The 20,793-nt window shown below is 38.9% G+C and overlaps 1 protein-coding gene across 1 annotated transcript in view; it reads right to left on the bottom strand.

Moving 5' to 3' along the window:
* Positions 1-20,793, bottom strand: part of GPR137C (G protein-coupled receptor 137C) — a 761,588-nt gene that overhangs the window by 74,772 nt on the left and 666,023 nt on the right. The window lies entirely within an intron of this gene.

Genomic DNA, 20,793 nt, shown 5'->3' with positions numbered 1-20,793 from the left:
TCTGTATTGTAATGAGCTGAAATGGCAGAGGCATGGATCTTAATTGATGAGAAGGATAGGCCTTTGTCCAGCATCGCAGTTAGGTAATCTGAGGTATATTTGGAACAAGTGGTTCAAGCCCTTGTGCCTGGTTCCAAACACAGAATCTCTTCCATTTTTCTGCATAAGGTTTCCTAGTGCTGGGCCTCCTGGCTTCTAAAATGACATCCATAGCAGCTTTAGACAGAGGTGCAGTCTGAGTGGCTACATTATCTGCCATGCTGCTAAATTTAAGGTTCTGAGTTGACTGTGCAGAATCTGATTGCTTTGTTGAGTCAGAAGATGAGGAATTTGAGGTTAAGGCCAGGCTGGGCCTTGAGACAAACTCTTTATGATTTGGTACCAGTGCTGGCGTGGCCAGTCTGGGGCAATCAGGATCATCTTTGGCCCGTCTTGTCTGACTTTTAGGAGCAACTTGGTAAGAAGAGGCAGTGGAGGGAAGGCATAAACTGTCAGGATTTTCCAGCTGAATGATAGGGCATCCACTTTCCATGCTTGAGAGTGATAAGTTCTTGTGCAAAATTTCTGTAATTGGCAATTGTGAGGGGAGGCAAAAAGATCTATGTCTGGGCGTCCCCATTTCCCTGTTATCATACTGAACACCTGTGGATTTAGTTTCCATTCATGAGGATCCATGAGATTTCTGCTTAGTTCATCTGCCAGTGTATTTTTTGTTCCTGGCAAGAATTGTGCCTGCAGATGTACTTGACAGGTCAGTGCTGTGTCCCACAAAGTCATGGCTTGCCTGCATAGGGGGTAGGAATGTGTGCCCCTTTGATGTTTATGGACAACATAACAGTGGTATTGTCCGTCTTTATTAATAGTTGTCCTGGATGTAGTAGGTCCTTGAAAGCTGTCAGGGCATTCTGTACAGCTAGCATCTCTTTTTGATTGATGTGAAGATGCATTTGTTCCTTGGGCCATGTGCCCTGAATACATTTTCCTGCCATATGTGCCCCCCAGGCATAATCCGATGCATCCGTTATTATCTGCCTGGCTGTGGGTAAGGTGAAAGGCTGTCCCTTGTTGTGGTGACAGGCCTGGGACCACCATCGAAACTCCTGTTGTAGGCAGGGAATTGAAGTTATGATTGTTTCCAGGCTGTGGCAATGCTGAGTCCAAACACTTTTTAGATACCATTGTAGCTTCCTCATATGCAGTCTTGCATATGGAATTAGTAGAATGCAGGACGCCATGAAGCCCAGCACCTGCAGAATTGTTCTTGCAGTGAGCTGGGTCTTTGTTGCCATCATTTGAAAGTAAAGAGCCAGTTGCCTTTGTTTGTCTGGCATGAGATAAGCCATCTGGGCAGTTGTATTTAAGCTTCCACCCAGGAATATTATCTCTTGAGAGGGCACTAGTTTTGATTTCTTTTCGTTTACTGTGTACCCTAGGCAAATTAGTACTCTTTTTACAAACGCCAGATGCTTTAGAAGAATGTCCTTGCTGTCTGCTTGAATAAGGCAGTCGTCCAAGTAGGGATATATTTGAATTCCTTTTTGTCTGCAAAATGCAATTACTGGTGCCAGGCATTTTGTGAAGACCCTGGGCCAGTATTGGTCTCCAGGCTTTGTCCTTTCTGGGTACTAGGAAAAGTCTTGAGTAAAATCCTTGTCCCTGTTCTTGCTGTGGTACTCATTGAATCGCTCCCATGTCCATGATAGCAGCAATTTGTTTTTGTGCCTCTGCCCATTGGTTTTGTGGCAGGTCCGGCATACCTTTTGATTTTGGAAGAGTGTGAAAGTGGAACCTGTAACCCTGAGAAACAATATTCAGTACCCATTTGTCCTGGGTGATTATGTGCCAATTTTTTGAGAAGAGTGCTAGCTTTCCCCCTAGGGGTGCTGCCAAAAGGTATGTGCTTGGCATTTGTAGAGGGAAGTCATTGGGACTGTTTCCTATAAGGTTGTGATTTGTCTTCTCCTCCTTTGGGGGCTGAAGCACCCCATTGTTTAGGTCTGTAAGAGCCTTGGGGCTGAGATCTGCATCTTGGGTGTCTGTTTTGTGGCCTGACACCAGAAAGGACCAATTTTTTGAAGGCCAGTTTCTGCTAAATCTAGGTGGTTGAACCTGTAAGAAATCCTTTACTGTCTGCATTGATTTTGCTTTAGCCTCGATTTTCTTTAACACCTCTTCTGCCTTAACACCAAACAAAGTATCATGCTGTAGTGGAGCATCCAATAATTTTACTTTAAGTTGTTCATGTAAACTTTGTTCTTTCAACCAAGCATGCCTTCGAATGACAGAGCCTGTAACTGCGGCTCTACAAGAAGGCTCTAATGAATCAAAACCACATTTCAGAGTATACTTTCCCACTTGTGCAACTGCATGCAATAAATCCTGCATTTCTTTACTGTCAGGACTTTCTGTATTTGAAACCATTTTCTGCTTTAACAATGACATGAGGTACTGTTGATATTTAAGCATGTGAAACTGACAGTTTAAAGCCCTTACAACTAAAGTAGCAGAAGTGTAAACTTTTTTCCTCCATCTATCCAGAGCTCTGGAATCCCTATCCGAGGGGACAGGATTTTTAGCAGTGGAAGCCTTAACCCCTTTAGGACCCTGAGAAATTGTTTCTGGGTCTGCAGCAGGGTTTTTGTAAAGACATTTATGAGAGTCAGGGACCCTGTAGTACCGGTCTGGCTTGACTGGTGCAGGGGGTAAAGAATCAGGAGACAGACTGGATTCAGAGAAAACATCATCAACAATATCAAGCATGGGGGAGAATAGCCAGGGGCCTGTGCTGAGGCAATAAAAGAAAGTCTCTGAGCCTTTTCTTGGATTCTGAGTAATCCTGGCTCTCCCAATGGAAATGCTCCCTCATGGTGTGCAGGGTTTCCCCAAAAGAATAATCCTCAGGCGGAGAGGCTGAGGGTATTGACTCTTCTGCATCAGAGTCCACATAGGGAGGGAGAGAATATCCCTGATCAGAAGAGGAATCAGAGAAAATAGAAACCTGGTCAGAGGAATCATAGTCAGTGTCTTGCCTAGGCCTTTTGTCAGGAGGGGGATGGGAACCCCTGATTAAAGTAATTAGGTCTTCGGCCATTTTAAGCACCTGTTTCTTTGGCATGGATGACTGTTCAGCAGAATGCTGTACTTGTTTCCTTGTCTTTAATGGTGTTTTTGAATTTGCCTTGGCTGCTGTAGTGGACTTAATAGTAAGCTGTGAAGGTCTGAAAACACCCTCAGAAGCCGATGCCTGCTCAGCTACTCCGGACCCAGCTGAGGGAATAGTTTCCGCAGGCCCAATACCTTGAGTTTCCACAGGCCTCGGTGTCTCCACGTGGCTGTTGGTTACGGCCTGTGGCTCTGAGGTAGCGGGTGTCAGGGGCTGCGAAAGTGCCTCACTGAGAACCGGCGACTGGCCTAGAAGAGGCTTCATCGTCGGTTTTGGACCTCGGATGCCTGTCCTTTTCTTTGTCTTTGCGTTTTTTTTATAAATTCCGGTCGTCGGTTGTTCCGATGGCATTACGTAATTAAACCTTTGGCCAAAATAATGCAATGCAAAATCAAACAGACTTTTAATAGTGCGTTTGTTGAATCTAGCACAAAACCGACAACTAGTAACGTCGTGGTCAGGGCCTAGGCAAGGAATACAGTAAGAGTGAAAGTCCTTATGAGGTATTTGCTTCCCACAAGAAATACAATTATTAACTTTTACTGACATCGTTCTGGAGCAAGAAAAAGTTTCCCCAACGGGGTACTTAGCTTTATTGAAGACTTCGGTTCTGAAACTCAATTTTGAAAATCTCAGGAGTCGGCCGACCGGCACTTGCGAACTGCTTTTGCTTCAGGCACCGCGTGGCAAGAAAGACTGAAGAAAATGGCATCAGTTGCATCTTTTATACCCCTGGTGCACTGACGTCAGGGAAGAGGCGACAGCAACCGACGCCGGACCTAGACTTTGGAACTCTGGCTGACTGTGGGTAGCCTGCCAGCAGGATAACCCAAGTGTAATGACTGCAACAGTGAAACATGATGATCATCTGCAATGGGGGCATCTTTTGCCCCCATTTATGCAGACTTGTTTATGGGTTATATAGAAGATGAATTGATCTATAATAAGTCACATAATATATATCTGCCCGACGTGGATATTTCTAGGAGATTTTTGGTGTGGTGTGGGGGTGCTGAATATTTGGTGGTGTTCGTACAGTACCTGAATGACAAGTGGGGTATTGAATTTTCTTTATCATATAGTCACAATGAAATCAGTTTTTTTGGATGTTAAGATCACAAGGGAATCTGACAATTCCCTACACACTATTGTACACAGAAAATATCCACAGTTTAACAACCTACTTTATGCAACTAGTTCACACCCCACACACACACACACACACACACACACACACACACACACACACACACACACACACACACACACACACACACACACACACACACACACACACACACACACACACACACGCACACACACGCACACACGCACGCACGCACACACACGCACGCACACACACACACACACGCACGCACGCACACACGCACGCACACGCACCATTAGAAACATACCAAAATCACAATTTTCCAGGATTAGACGTATTTGTTCAAGGGATGAGAATTATAATGACTTTAAACAAGATCTCACTGGTAGATCTTTGAACAGAGGCTATAGGTTGGGGGATGTAGTCACTGCCAGGGAATGGGCTTCTAAACAATCTAGAGATGAACTACTTACAAGAACAAGGGTGACCAGAAAGGATCAGACACTATCAGACTAATTACCACCTATGGCAGGAATGTCAATATAGTCAGGGACGTGATAAATAAACATTGGAACATCCTGATGGCTAATGAGGAATTGAATCAACTGTTACCAGACAAATTTCTCTTTTCCTTCCGCTGTGGTAAAACACTCGGCTCTTATCTATCACATTACAAACATCAGCCTAGCAATATAAACACCACTCATCAATTAAATATTGTGGGGGATAAGTTAGTAGGTTGCTATCCATGTGGACATTGTTCCTTTTGTCAACACCTTTGTAAAACCAAACAATTTTCTAGCCACAATACTAGTCAGGTTTATGACATCAATTTCTATGCCAATTGTGGATCAGATTGGGTAATCTATCTAGCCTGTTGCCACTGCCACTCATTTTATGTAGGGCAAACTTCCAGACTCCTTCGTCTTAGAACATCTGAACATCTAAGTCATATTCAAAACAAACGCATCATCAATGCATTATTTAGACATTGTCAGTTACACCAGTCTGCAAAGTTTACTTTCACAATTATTGATAGGATATCAGATAAAGGATGCAAATGGGGTATGCATTCTATACTCAACCAGATGGAAAAGAAATGGATTGTTAAATTAGGATCATTGTTCACACCTGGTCTTAATGATAAATTTTAAATTATAGCGGAAATGACATCACGGGACTTTTGATTGATGGTAATATATTATACATATATATATATATATATACATATATATATATATATATATATATATATATATATATATATATATATATATATATATATATATATATATACACACACACACATTTTACCTCTTCTGTATTATGTATGTCACTGATGAAGGCAGTGTGCCGAAACCGGTTTGACATTTATAAGATGGCACAAGAAAAGTTTAATTCTGGACACTGCCTGTTTGTGCTGGCCCCTTTTTCCTCTGTTACTGTTGTTGGCCGTTTGCACTTGCTGTACCTGCAAGCTTTCTATCTTAAAGCATCTGTCGTGACCCTCCCTTGCAGGGGAGGAAAGGACAAATGGTTTCCCAGCAGACACTATGGGAGAATCCCACCATCATCTGATTTGACTTTGACAGACTCCAATCAAAATGATGGGAAAATCCACAGAATGGTTAAGAATAGAGTTGCTAATGTCCACTGCAGTATCCTAATATGGTTCCTCAGCAGGGAGACTAAACAAATTGCTGGAGCCATGCAACCTAGAAGCCTTAGAACCAGAGAAGAAGGAGGTTTTCTTTGACACACAAGATTGGGCTGAGTATGAAGGGCAGTCACTCTGTGCACTGGAAGTTCTGCAATCTAAGACTCTCTGTTTAACTGACAACCTAAGAACTCCCAATGTCTGAACTGGCCATCCATGGTGATTCCTAAGGAGACACAACTGGAGTTAGGAATCCCTGGCCTTGATTAAAGATGCCCTTGTGGAGGCAGTGAGAAGCCATTCTTCCAGGTAACAAAAAAACTTCAACCCTTAGAGTTGCCACAACTGCCATGCACTTGGTAAACACCTGGGGAACAGTGGTGAGACCAAAGGGCAGTGTCATGAACTGGTAATGCTTGGCTATGTCTGAAGTGTAGCTATCTCCTGGAATGCCTCACTATCTTTATATGATGGTAGGCGTCCCTGAGCTTGACCAAGAACATCCAGTCATCCTTCCTCAAAAGAAGTAGAACAGACTGCACTGTGACCATTTGGAACTCTTATCTGTTTTACATAATGATTCAACTTGCTTTAATCCAAAATTCGTCTGAGGTCCATGTTCTTCTTGGAAACTAAGAACCACCTCGAATAACAGGCTCTGGATTCCCATTGCTTTGCTGGGACCTCTTGAGTGACTATTTGTTAACAGCTTTTGAATCTAGATACCTGCATCCCTTCACTGATGGGGTGGACACAACCAGAAAGTTTGTGGCATTTTCATTTGCTGGAAATAAAAATGGAATTGTGTTACCTCTGGAGATGGCTCTCAATACCCATGCATCTGAGCTAATGGCCTCTGAAGCTTCCAGGTGTACAGCTGAGTGACCCCAACTCCCTCTCTTTCCTTGAGGTCAGTATCCTCAGTATGGGATTCCTTCATGTAACCTAGGTGCGTCTTCTTGCATATTTAAACTAGGAAAGGGACCACAGCTGTCTCTCTTGCGAGTCAAACTGAAATTAAGTTTTCTCCACCATCCCACCCTGATGCTATGTTTTTAAACTGAACTGTCTTTCTAGTTGCCTACTCCTTATGCTAATTTGACCTCGTATCTCCTGCCCTCTTCCCCTTTCATTAGCTGTCGTAAGCACATAATTATCATTTTGTGAAATCACTATGGTTTAACTATTAAATTTACTGGCCATCCCACTGTATTCTACATAACTGGAATGAATACAAAGTGCCTACTCTCTTCCAATCTATCTTGCTCTTTTAAAATTATTGGCTCTCCACATGGACAAGTAAAGCTTAGTTACCCCCTCTTTCATATCTAACTGCTTAGTGCAACTGCAGCTATTAGGATATTAAACCATTTTTCCATCTTACCTTTAAAATCTGCAACATCTACACCAAAACCACCAATTAATGGACAGCCCACGTTCCGCCTCTCAGTAGTCATCTTGGGATTAAGGAGCACAAGGACATTATTTCCAGGAGACTGCTGATCACTGGAAAGCCTCATAACTGTTTTTGTAGGTGCCAGGTTGGAAATTATACTTACATTTTGCTCCCAGTGAGAGAAGAAGCAGAGTGCATTGATGCCTGACTGTTTCTGGTTGGGCAGTGAGTGTCTCCGCTTGATGTTCGTGATTAGTCTGGCTGTTGTTCAAGGTATCTGACTATAAAAAGACTACAACAAACCTACAGACCCCTTGCATCATCTGGGACAAGACTGAATCACCAAACAGGCTGTAGCTTTCTTCTCATCTTGGGATTGGTACTACTGTTTTGCTTCTGGTCAGCGAAGAAGCAAAGGAGCACTGTATCCCAGCAGAATGAATCTGTGGTGAGACTAGCACTAGTATTAGCCAGGTGGCAGCCATTTACATGACTCCCCTCTTTTCTTTTCATTTTTCTTGACAAGGTAATTCTTTTCAGTGAGTACTGCTTGATTTGTTTCTAACTTAAGAATACCTGCCTAAATACTTCCATAAATCAATCAGAGTTTAACAGTTTCCCCTCAAGTGTTTGTCAGTGCCTCGTATAGACAAATACACTCTGAGTGACATTTTTCCTGTAAAAGCACAAATGAAATTTCACCAAATGTCTAGTTGGACACAGGACAACTAGTCAGCAGTGACCAGCACTGCCCTCAGAGATGCAAACCAGATACTCCTGACATTGCTTTATATTCTCACTCCAAATGTCTAATCAATAAAAAAGGGTCTATTGAGATGGATATGAACTTTCTCACTATCTCCATTACCAGCTTGGTGGATATGGGCACCCTGAGGCAATGCAGAAATTGCCTCATGTTTACTGATAACCAATTAATTCTCAAATTGATATGGTATGTGAGAGGTACATTTACACAATGTCACTGGAAACCAAATTCTTACATAAAAGTACTCCTAATCTCAATAAGGTTGTCAGTAATATACATGCTGCACCCATCACCACGATTCAAAGCAAACACAGACCCACATATGCTGAGGTACTTAAATGTAACATTCCTAAACTCCAAAGACCACCTAGATGAAGTACACGTAACAAATACCCTGAGCAGTCCCAAATGCACTCTTTCAAAGCAACACCCACATTAACACATACAGCCACATCTCATGGAGCCTCTACGTCTAAGTGCATAAGGCAAGCTACCACACAATCTAAAATTTACATCATTGGAGACTCCACTGAAGTCCTTCTCATCAGGCTAAGTAAGGAGAGAGTCCCAGTCAGTCGCTTATCATGGGCCAGGATCTGCCCACATTATGTACACATTCAGGTCATTGCACCACAAGTGCCAGTATGACTCAGTCACAGTCCATGTGGGAGTAAATGACCTGAGATGTACCTCCCTAGACTATATGAAGAGAAACATCATGGAGCTCTCACAATATGTGTCCCAGGGCTGGTATGAGCCTAGCACTGAGCATTTTACCTTCTCCAAGGATGATGCCATGATTTGAACAAAATATGACCGACTTTAATAACTGACTTAGTTTCTGGCGTCAATCTAAGGAAGTGCAGTATTTGTCAGCATGGAAGGAGATGGCCATGCTGCTTTGCAAGGGATAGTCAGCACCTCTCCCCTCTACACTTTTGAATGTTACCTAAAACATCATCTTCCCCCATAGTGCCTTTTATAGGCAATGTCAAACTGAACGTACTTACGACATACCAAATCAAAACCAGGAAAATCTAAAGGTATTACTGCTCAATGTTAGGAGACTAAATAAAAAACTCCACTTCCTAGAAGTTCTCTTCACCCCAGAGAATGCGGACGTCTGTGTGTTCATGGAGACATGGTTTAAAGCCGCACAGAGCACACACAATGCAAGATTTTAATGCCTTCCACACATTTAGACCAGCTACTACACAGACAAGGATGAGAGGTGGAGTTGTCTCAATTAACATCAAAAATAAACATACCTCAAGGATGGTAAAACAAGACAATGCATTTGAGCTTCTCCATTTTCAAATTGCCAAAGGCAAAATCCAGTACCACTTCCCTCTCTGACCCAGGAAACCCATACCATGTACTTAAACTTATTGGAAATACTCACCATCTAACTCAATACTATATTCATGGGTGATTTTAATTACACCACTATTAACTGAGAATCCTATTAGACACCAAATGTACAGGCACAGACATGCCTGGATTTTGTGAACAAAAACTCCCTGAATCAGACTGTCAGTACACTAACCGGGGAGCAACCATACTGAATCCGGTCCTCATTAACATGAGAGAGTGCTACACACATCTTCTCTGGTACGGTCAGACCATATAATGGTCTCCTGGAACTACTTTAAGGCTAACTTCCTGCTATTAAGTGATAACCTGGCAAAATTTCAAGCCCCCATAAACCCTGAAAACACTGCTGACTATGCAGAACTGTTCACAGAAACCCTAATACAAACATGTTAACAGCTGCATAAATGCAGCTGTTCCCACCAAGACAAAGTACAGAACTAACAAAAAACGAGCCACTCTGGCAGAATTACAACATCAATAGGCTGTATAACAGAAGGAAGAAAATCATGGCAAAAATTAGAAGGAGCAGCATCCAGCAGGATAAAAGTACGCTCATCAAATTAAATAAACAATTCAGAGGACAAATAAAGTCTATCAAAGCCATATTCGAGGTAAATTTGGCTTCCCAGGTCAAGGACAACCACAAGGTTTTCTTTAGCTATGTCCGCAACCTCAAAAGCAAAACACCATTGTGTGCAGAGCTCATTGTAAATGGGGCCACCTTATTGAGCCAGAAGATAAAGTAAACCTACTGACTGACAAATTCAGCTCCATCTTTACCCATCTCTGTCCCTCAACCTTCCCTCAAGAAACACCATCAAATATAACTTCCTCTGCCCTCACTAGGAAACCAGTCCTTAATGCTCTCTCTAAGGCAAAGAGCACTGCATCAATGGGCCTAGATAATATACCAGGATGCCTTCAAAATAGCATAAAACATGACCTAGCCGGCTCTAGTCTCCAAAAAGGCATCATGCCTCATGAATGGAGAACAGCAACAGTCATACCTCTGCACAAAGGCTGGCCATCTAAAGAACCTAAAAACTACAGACCTATAAGTCTCACTAGTTTCATATGCAAAACTATGGAAAGAATTATCATGGAAATGATCCAAAATGACAGAGTAAACCTCCACACATCGGACTGAACCCCATTTGGTTTTGTCAAGGGCAGGTCATGCCTACTTAACCTGGGGGACTTCACTGAGAAGGTAACAAAGCAATGGATGACGGCAAAATGGTTCATACTGCCTACCTTGACCTGACCAAGGCATCTGACAGAAAATCTCACTCGGGCATTGTTGACAAACTCAAGATGTTATGTATAAACCCTTATGTGACCCGGTGGATAGCCAACTGGCCTGACAGGACATAGAAAGTTAGAATTGGCCTGACAGGACACAGGAAGTTAGAATTGGGAAGTCCACCTCTACAAAGAGGCCAGTCACAAGCGGAGTCCCTCAGGGATCATTCCTGGGACTGCTCCTTTTTGGCATTTACTGGGACTGCTCCTTTTTGGCATTTACTTCTCTGAAGTCAAAGCCAATGTCAATGGCCTGTGGCTGACTAAATTTGCAGATGAGTGCAAATTAGGAACAGTCATTGAATCACACACTGATACAAATGCTTTCCAGGAAGGGCTGGCTGGCACAGACAAACAACTTTTGTCAGAGTCATGTACTGAAACAAAATGCCAGGAAAGGCATAACAGTATCTTTCTTGAAGTCATCCACCCCTGGTAACTATCAAATTGACAACACACCCCTAGGAGTTAACCCAGTAGTCAGGGACTTGAGGACACACAGACAGTAATCTAGCCTCTGACCACAACATGTCTACAGTAGTGAGGAAATCATTCTATGTTGCGCAACTTATAAACAAAGGTCCAAGGAAGTCATTGTTCTAGGGCATTTGGTATTCATCAGACCTATCACAGAGTACAATTCCCCCTTTGGTATGTACCTAATCGGACATATCCAACAACTGGAACTTCCACAGAGATCCCTCACTAAAAGAATACAGGGCATAAGTAACAGGTCTTATGCAGACCACCTCAAGACCCTATCTCTGTATTCAGTCTCCTACAAGATGTTGAGGGGTGATCTATGCCTGTGATACAAGGCATTGTCAGACCCCACTCTGATGGACCTCCTGCATATCTGCAAAACAAACAGCACCAGAAGTACCTGTTCTAAAGACTTAAACCTTGCCTGTGATATAAATGGGACCTGCTGGAGAGACAGCTATGTAACCCAGAGACTACTCCATCACTGGAACAGGCATCCCATCCATGTAAAGCAGAGTTCCTCCCTAAACCAATTCAAGTGCAACTTAGACAACTGGACGGGGAACAGGAAATTAATCACTGGTTTGGCCCCCATGTCTCTAATGGGCACAGGAAGCCTGTATATGGCTCATCTCCCAGGCCCCTATTTGTAAAAGTTTTCATCTCCCAAGCCCTTGTTTACACTTGGCAAATGTACCACAATTTGTCAGAGATTTGGGATGCATGGCTAGGCTTAAAAAGGTTCTTGTGGTTGTTATATTCATATGCGTTTACTAGGCTATGTGAGCCAGGAGCCTGAGAGGCTGCTATAAAAGAGTCCAACAAGACAGCACTGGCGGGCACTAAGACTGGAGGGACTGTAGATGGTCTGGAAAAATCTATCTGCAAAAGTTCATAGCATTTCTTTTGAACATCTGATACTTGTGAACAATCCCATTTAAAAATATTCCAGCAAACAAACTAGCATATCCCCCAAAGAATAAATCACCAAAGGGAGAGTCAAGGGACTAAGAATAATCTTCATCATACTCTATGCCAAAGGAAAGTGTATTTGACATGAACAGACTAAGGATTCTTCACCAGAGCGAACTCCTTACTTACTTATCTATCTTATTTACTTAGAAGAAGCAGAATCCCTTGTTCTTTTATATGGGATGGAGGACCAAGGGGCAGCAGACATAGGGACATTCAAACCCTGTGATGTTTCAGAGCCATAAAGACATTAAACAGCCCTTGAGTAAAGTCCTGCCACTCACTGTGGGGAGCTTTAGCTGCAACAGCCACTTTGGTTTTTGGTTTCTTTTTTTTACAGGAACATCTGCCTTGACAAATCTAGGAGGGTTCAGAATCTTGTCTGGATTCAATAAGGGTACCAGACACCTCTTTCTTAACTAAAAGCCCTTCAGATATAATCAACTGTGGTTCTTCCTTAATGTCTGCCCCAGTTGTATGCACAGACGCAGCGGACATGAGAGTAGGCCCTTCCACGTTGGTCTCCTACTGGATCACTGCAGAGGGAAATGGCATCATCACGGCTGGTCTTCACTTCATATTCTTCAGTTAACCTTTGAGAGATGTCCACTGGAGATGGAATAGCAGCAGATTAAGTATGTGCTCCTTTAGTTTTTTTTTTTCTTAAGAGGTGACTGAACTTTGGGGAAGGCAGATTTGGCCACAGTACCTTTACTAGTCTATGTATGTAAGTATATTTATTACCCAAGTCTTGTACAACTGCCTTCAACTCATTCTGTAAAATGGAAATTTTTTCAGTGGGCCTCCGCTGAAAATGGGACTTGTGTCCAGTTGGACATTCCCAGTAAACAAAAGCAATAAAGTCAATAAAAGTTCACTCTTTACACTTTTTCTTATACAGCTATAATTCACAAATGTGAACGATGCTTTGCAGTCACACATTTATTCACTAATTTCAATGTTGCTGGTCTTCTTTCTGTTCATCTCCACCTCCCAACTGCAGATTCCATTTTCAATTCAAGGTATTCTCGATTCTTCTAGTCAACTCCTCTGCTTTTCTCTCTCTCTCTAAAGCATTATCCTTTAGACTAGTGGCAAAGGCTCTCCCCATGCTTTATAATCAGAAGAATGAGAAGGAGACTCTCTTTCTGCTTGACAGCTCACTTATTATTGGTCAGACTTTAATTCCTCCTTAGCCTGTTCTCAATCAAAAATGACACTGATCCTCCAGAAAAAAAATATTTTGAAGACAGGTGGATATAGCAGCTTGAACCTCACACCTGCCTCGACATTACCGGATTACTGTAATAAATTTCTCTCTCTTCTGCCTGGTGTACAGTAAATAATCATTCTCCATAAACACTACTTTAACAGTTTTGTCACAATCAGCTCTTTTACATGGTAGGGTTGGATTTTTACTAATACAGGTTTCCACTGCTTGCTCATGGCCAGATTTGGAGTATACACATGATGTGCCCTCCCAATTAACAGTTCGTGCTGTGGAATATCAGTCCAGCTGCTTATCTGTGCATTCATAAAATCTCTTTCTTTTTGTTTCTCTGGTAGAGCAGAAAAATCTCAGATTTTCCCTAAATGCTCTGTTCTCTAATTCTACCATTTTTTTTTCAAACACCTCTTCTTCAGCAGTCTCATATTTAGACATCCTTTTCTTCACTTTGACCACTGATTTTTGCAGTTGTATCAGCTTATCCAAATATCTGTTTAAAACTTCTACCATCTTTTCCAGCTTTTTGTTATTTGAGTTGATACACTCCTCCACTGCTTTGTTTATTTTTGTGCTCTGAGCATATTTGACTTTTTCCTCTAGATTCTGGAAGCCATGTCTTGCACCAAAGCTGCAGGATTCTTCCCAGTCAGTGTTTTCTCTTCACCATTTTATTTGACTTTCTTTCTGGCTTTTTTTTAGTTTCTTTGCTGGCACCCAAGCAGTGTACTTACTAGCCAGTAACTGAATTTACTAAAAGTGACAAGAGTTCCTGGCTCCTGTACTTCAGTTTCTTTTTCACATTGAGAGAGCTGAAGTTAAGCTGTTGATCAGTGTGCAGCCATCTTGGAAAGTCTGCACTGTACTAGATACAGATACACTTAGAAGTATACTATATGGAAACACACATGTGCGTGCGCACGTGCACACACACCTATGGGCAAATTAAGATCAGTAGTTTGCATAAAAGCTAAAAAAAAAAAGAAACCACAGACCTCATAACAAAAATCAAAAAAAAAAAACTACCTGGACAAAGAAGGTACATGTAGACTCCATGCAGAAAACACCTCATGTGGGAAACGCTCCTGAAACTAGACAGCAGCTCCACCCACTGCACAACTGTGTCATCCCATCTACAGCCATCATGAAAAACTCTTGAGGATAGGTTAAATTAGCATTTCAAATTACAACTTGAAAGTGAGCATTAACTAAAAAATAGCTATCAAAAATGCATTTCTATCCAGTGGCCTTTATGAAATGAAGGAAACCAGTGATGTTGACAGAATAAGCTGCAGGAAAATATAGTCCTAAAAAAAAAAACCCTACTACAAAATATGATCTATTGATTACAACTTCGCACGAGTATGAGCTACAAATTGGAGTACCTGCATAAAAGCAGCACACTATCCTTTTTTTTTTTTTTTTTTTTTATTTTTACATTTTTTATTTATCCTTTGTTGACTGGGTTGGTCCCACTAGTCTAGTGGCCTCATTTCAGGGAAGACCCAAGGTGGTATTCATAATAAAAGCAGAAATCTGCCAGGGCCATCAGGGAACTTCCCTGTCTCATTAGCGTTAGGGGATGCTATTGTCAAGGTCATGTTCAAATTCTGGTTTCCGTTCTGAGGATGTAGGCATCTCAGAGAAACTGGAAGGAAGACGGAGGTTGCGTGCAGGTGTGATGGTGAGCACCAGAAGGATGAAGTAGTAGTAGAGAGGAAAGTCGCTGGTTGATTGAAGAAGATGAGAGAATGATTGGCAGAGTCATTTAGGAAAGAAAAAGGTGAAGTGAAGAAGAATGACGAGAAAAAGGTAATTGGACCTAAGCAGGACTCTGAATACTTACTACAAAAAGATTAGTTTTCTGTGTCAAAGTCAGAGTGCATGATTACAACCCTCCAATCGGGAGGGTTGCAGGATGTATATCTAAGGGATATGATAAATCAGAGTGAACAGGAAAGGTTCAGTGTCTTGGGGCGATATTATGGACAAAATTCAGGAAGAGGAGGTGAGAGAAAATACAAACAAAAAGAGCTTGTACATGGAGACGGTGAAAGAAAGGAAGAAGCAAGTAAGAAAAAAAGGAGGAGAACAAGAGGTCATAAGAAAGAAATTTGTTGTGCTGCTTAATAGTAAGGAAGCTAAAGAACTTTAAAGATATAACACATGGGACACAGTAATTGCATCTCTAGGAATACCACCTAAAGAGGTAATAGCTTTTATACATACTAATAAAGAGGCTTACTGTGATACTTTATTTGAAACAGGACAATTTATGGAAAGTTTTCTAGAGAAATTTGAAAAGGAAAAAGTCCATGGAATTCTTATGTAGTGCAGACTTTTGGTAGAGAAACAAAAAAAAAAAAAAAAAGGATTGTTGTGCAATTTTGAAAAGAGGTGGGCAAAGAAGCATTGAAAATCAGTTTAAAAACTGCATGTAAGGATGTTTTGGACACTACCAAGATATATGATTATATAGGTTTATGCACTGGGGGGGGGGGGGTTTGGGACTGTGGGATAAACTTGTAAATGGAAAGTGAAAAGATCGGACATATTCCAAGTATAATAAATGTCAAAGACAATAGAGGTTTTGTAAAATATAGGGAACTACTGAAAACATGCTTTTTCTGTGGAAAGAATGATTATTTAATACGTAACTGTGATTAAAGAAAATGTTTTATTAGAGGAAAGATGTAACATGAAGCAGAGAAATATGACTTGATATGCAAAAAATGTGGGAAAATGGGACATGATTGAATAAATTGTGATGAACAGATACAAGATGAACAACAACTAACACAAGAAGGTGTATATGATATAAAAAATTGTAGAACATGAGCAAGAAAAACAAAATATTAATACAAGAAGGAAAAAATGTACTAAGAAAATTAAAATAATGAAGGTAAAGAATTTGTATTGGAAATGAATGAAGAAGAAAATATAAGTTGGAAAATAGAGGAAAAATTCGATAGGAAGAAGGGTGAAAGACAGAAAAAGAATATTTAAAAATGTGACTGCGAAAGAAAGCAAAAAAGATAAAGGGTATGAGGGAAAATTTAACAGAATCAAAAAAATCTGAATGATCTGTCAATAAAAATGTTAATATCAGGAAAACTAAAAGAAGATTAGGTGTTTTGGAATACTGTATGCTGCTTGACATGCATGCAATTGTTTTAAAAAATACAAGAATACTAACACAAGAAAGGATACAGATGGAAGAGTTATATGGGAAAAAAAGCATTCCATGGAATATGGGAAAAGATGCATGTTCAGGAATTGCTGTGCTATTTAATGAAACAGTTGAAATTTTAGATTGTACTGCAATTGAATTAGGCAGCATAACAGTAATAGATACAAGAAAGACATGTATAGAATTATTGCAATATATGCATACGTTACTAGGAAAGGAAGAGAGGAAATGTTTAAAAAAATCCTAAACTATGTAGGAGTGAATATGGAAATAGTACTAGTGGGAAATTTTAATTGTAATATAAGGAAAAGAAAGAAAGAAGGAAATGATGAGCGTATATGAAATAATGAAAAGTGGAAGTTTATATATATATATATATATATATATATATATATATATATATATATATATGGGAAAATAAAAAAAATGAGATCAAAACAGAGATCGATTATTTTGTAATAGTTTAAAAATTATAAAACAGGGAACAAAGGAAACAGTTTTTTTTCAGATCATCTGGGTATATGGGTAAAAGTAAAGGAGAAAGAAGAGTACATAAGGTTAGGTAAATTAATTAAAAGATTGAATGAGAAAGATTTAGATGAATGAGATAGAAAGGAAATTGATCAATTACGGAAAGATCATGCAGAAATGAGAATCTTGTACGAAAACTGGACTGAATGTGGATAAGCTTTAAAGAAAAAAAGAAAAAATGTTTCTTAAAATATCAAGCTATGAGAAGAAAGAAAGAAAAAAATCTAAGTTATTACGTCAAATATTACTTAATGAAGCATTAAGAAATACTAAACACTATTATGAAAAGAGAAAGAAATATATGCAATCAACCAAGAGAGGATTAAGAATATGTTATATAAACAAAGGTATTTTTTCAAGGAAAAAAAGAAGTGGCTCCGTATTTGAGTAAGATAGTGCAGGAAAAAGAGCAATAAGGGAACTAGAAAATAATAAAGGAGAAAAAAGTCAGTACTCAAGAAAAGATATTTGAAGTAATTAAGCAATATATATAAACACATTTAGGAAGCGAGAGAGACAAGATGGAAAGTAAATAAAAGTATAGAAAAGAATGAGATTATGGAAACAATATAAATACAGGAGACTTTGATGAAATTTTAAACAATCTGGATATGGAGAAAACTACAAGAATAGATGGAATTGAATATTATATATATTATAATATGAAAAAGTGGCAAAAATATATTTTTGGAAGTATTGAATGAAAGGTTAGAAAAGGGGATAGTTAAAAAAGATGTATGTACAGGGACCATTGCATTTATATGGAAAAAAGGAAAAAAAAGAAGACATTTAAAATTGGAGCCCAATAATATTAAATATGGATTACAAATATTTATAAAAATACTACGGAGAAGATTAGGAAAAGCTGTAAATAAATGAATGGAGTCTATGAATTTTGGAAAAAGGGGAAACGAAGTCAAGATTTATTATGGATATTAAGAGACGTAATAGATGACATTACAAATGAAAAGGCAAAAGCAAAAAGTAATGGTAGGAGATGTGTGTAAGGCTTTTGACAGAATACAGTATGATGAATTATGGAATATATTAAGAGATTATAATGCAAGTCATAAAATTAAAGTTATAACATCAATATATGAGAATAATTACATTAAATATTAAATGGACGGTTATGTGAAGAAATAAGAAGAGAGAGTGGGATAAGACAAGGATGTCCAACAAGCAGTATATTATTTGCATTAGATATGAATGCAACTGTTAAAGAAATGAACAAATAATTGAAAATGGCAAGGTATGTGATTAAAGGCAGTATATGCTCCAATTATTCTTACATATGCAAATGATATAATTTTAATTACTAAGAACAAGAAATGGATGGAACAAGGAATTAGAAAATTAAATCAGTATTTAAATATGCTTGTTTAAGCATTAATAAAGACAAAATTTAAAGGATTTTTTGGTAAATTGGAAGGTATACACTTTAAAGATGAAGAGAGAGATGTTGGGAATAACATTTGGGATAAACACAAAAAGAAAAATACAATGGAATAGACTTGTGCAAAGGTTGAAAGAAATACATATATTCTGGAGATCATATAAATTGTCTTATAAGAAAAAATTATACTTAAATTCTATTCTTTTAGGTAAAATAGCATATTTGTCAACTGTATATATGATCCCATTCAAGTATGAAAAAAAATGTTGATTATATTTTCATTTATTTGGGGATCAAGGATGAATCCCATAAGAAAATGAATATTGTATGTTAAGGAGGAAGAGGGGGGACTAGGATTATTTAATCCTACAGTTCATGCTGCCTCTTGGAATCTGTATAAAACCTTGATAGGATTAAAAAGAGAAGACAGAAATACAGTAAATGATACAGTGAAATTTAAATATGATGAAATTTATATATGAAATTTTTTGGGAAAAATTAAGAGATGGAAAAATAATGTAAATGAAGATATTAAAGAATATCAAAACAGGATGTTATGAAAACTAAAAATGAAAAATGTAGGTAAATAAACAGAAAAGAGTGGAGTAAAAAATATATGAATGTAAAGACCTTATGTGGAGATAAACAATAGGCAAATTGCCTGTTAAGGCAAACATGCCATATAAAAAGGATAAAAGAAAGAGAGGATATGTAACTATTGTGGGGAAATCGAGATGACAGAGCATTTTTTTTAAATGTGTAAGAGTAAAGAAATTGTGGAATAAATTGTGTGAAATTAATATAATGGATGATCTCAAAACTGTAAATGATATAAATATGAATATGACAGAATATGGCTATTATAGGAACAAAAGGAAAAAGGAGGTGAAGAAAAATGACAACTGTTTTATATTTTATGGGTGATTTGGAACGAAAGAGTCAATGAAATAAAATACAATGGGAAATGGGTTCTGTCTGACATTCTGAAGAAGATGTGCTTCTGGCTGTGGAAAAAATGGTGGGAGAGAATAACTGAATATATGGCATATATTATTTTGTAATGTAAGTTACAATCAATTGTAAATAAAGTACATAACGTAAATAGTGTATGTAAGTTGTCACAATTAATTAATAAAGAACCCTTACTTTTTTGATGAATGCCATGGGAAGTAGCTGCATTATAGCCAGTTATATAAGAGACATATGGTCTGATGAAGCTGTACCTGTGAAAGCGCTTACCAATTTTATCCAAATAAAATTGTCTTTTGTATGTTTAAGAAGATTTGGATTTTTTGGCGGTCTGCAGTTTTATATTTTATTTCATCTTTTATTATCGAGTATTTTGGACTGCCTGAGGACCCTCCATTGTTTTGCTCTACGGACATAGCTGTTTTTATTCTATTTTCTTGTTTGTTGTTGTCCTGTTGTAGAGCATTTACTCCGCTTGGTGATTTTTATTAATTAGTTATATAAAAGAGTTGCGACAGTAAATATGTGGAGATTATCCAGGAACATCACATGCACAGAACTGTCTCAAATATGTAGGTAGGACTTTAGTTGAGTTTTAAATGATTTTAGGGAAATGTTATTGTCATATTGTTAGTGGGGATAAGCAGTTGGTTCACTTAATGTCACTAACATTTGCAAGGACACAGAGGAGGGAAAGCAGGAAAAAGGCTACTGCAAGAAAAAAAAAATCTTTCCTTAACAGTATTTCTATGACATTTTTCACAATATGTATTCATTATAGTGAAAGTGCAACTCTCTCCCACAGGTTTTAAAATGAGCTAATGAAATGAATAGTCATAAAACATATATAAATAAAAAATGGAAAGGAATAGTATAAAATGGTAAACTAGATTAGAAACACTGACGTTTCTATAGGACCATGCACCAATGAGGTCCAAAATTATCTTAAGTTGTAATTTTGCATTAAATTTTATTTATGTCCAATCACATATATGTGCATCTTTCTCATGGTAGTAAATAGATAAAAAAAAATCACTTTTGAGATCACAAAGTGCCCTTCTTGCCCCCCCCCCCCCCCCCCAAGTCTTTACAGCAGCTTCCAGCACTCTTATTTGGAATGTACTTTCAATTTAAAATCTAAGAATTCTATATTCAGAATGCTAGAGGCAGGGAAGTGTGCCACATTCTATAACTATAAGATGCTGACAGGTTTAGAATTCTGGCTGAATGGGGCATGAACTAAAACTACTACAGAGTAGAT

This window comes from Protopterus annectens, chromosome 6.part0, assembly GCF_019279795.1.
Source record: "Protopterus annectens isolate FY-2018-M chromosome 6.part0, PAN1.0, whole genome shotgun sequence".
Lineage (NCBI taxonomy): Eukaryota > Metazoa > Chordata > Ceratodontiformes > Protopteridae > Protopterus > Protopterus annectens.
The sequence above is the reverse complement of the archived record's forward strand: the minus strand, read 5'-3'. Positions and strand labels throughout refer to the sequence as shown.